Source organism: Morus notabilis, unplaced genomic scaffold (genome assembly GCF_000414095.1).
Source record: "Morus notabilis unplaced genomic scaffold, ASM41409v2 C11203827, whole genome shotgun sequence".
Taxonomy (NCBI): domain Eukaryota; kingdom Viridiplantae; phylum Streptophyta; class Magnoliopsida; order Rosales; family Moraceae; genus Morus; species Morus notabilis.
Genome location: NW_010382474.1, coordinates 1 through 483, shown reverse-complemented (window position 1 = coordinate 483; position 483 = coordinate 1). Strand labels below are relative to the sequence as shown.

The following is a 483-nucleotide window of genomic DNA, read 5'->3' as shown; positions in this document are numbered from 1 at the left end:
CCTGATGAATATGAAGAAACTTAAGCGCAAGAGAACATAGTGAAGGTCAGTATTTTATACATTTCAAAATCCAATTGTTCACAAGGCTTGGGCTTATTCATTCTCCCAAATCAGGCTTCAATGGTTTTGGTTAACCAAATGATGTGTTTTGGGTTGATTGTCAATATGCAAAGAAATTATATTAAAACTTTCATAAAGCTATAGTTTTTATTCATGAGATCTTAGTGGCAGGGAATGTTGAGAAAAAGAAGTGGGAGCTGGAACTTTTGGCAAGGGGAGAAGCATTTGCAAGCGATACAAGCTGACGGATTTGCTGGTTCTGGTCTTATTGTGAACCTCAACTTAGAGGGCAAATTTCTTCGCAGCTATCTCCGGAGCCATATTAGATCTTTCATCAGTGGTTTCAGAATGCTTTTTAAATTTTTATTTCCCGTTTAGTACTTAAATCTAAAACCATCCATCGTATTTGAGCAAAAAAAAAAA

General features: G+C 35.8%; 1 long non-coding RNA gene across 1 annotated transcript; it reads left to right on the top strand.

The window, feature by feature from the left end:
- LOC112094773 lies at positions 1-483 on the top strand. The gene is made up of 2 exons (XR_002903675.1): positions 1-45; positions 226-483. It is a non-coding gene; the product is annotated as an uncharacterized LOC112094773 (long non-coding RNA).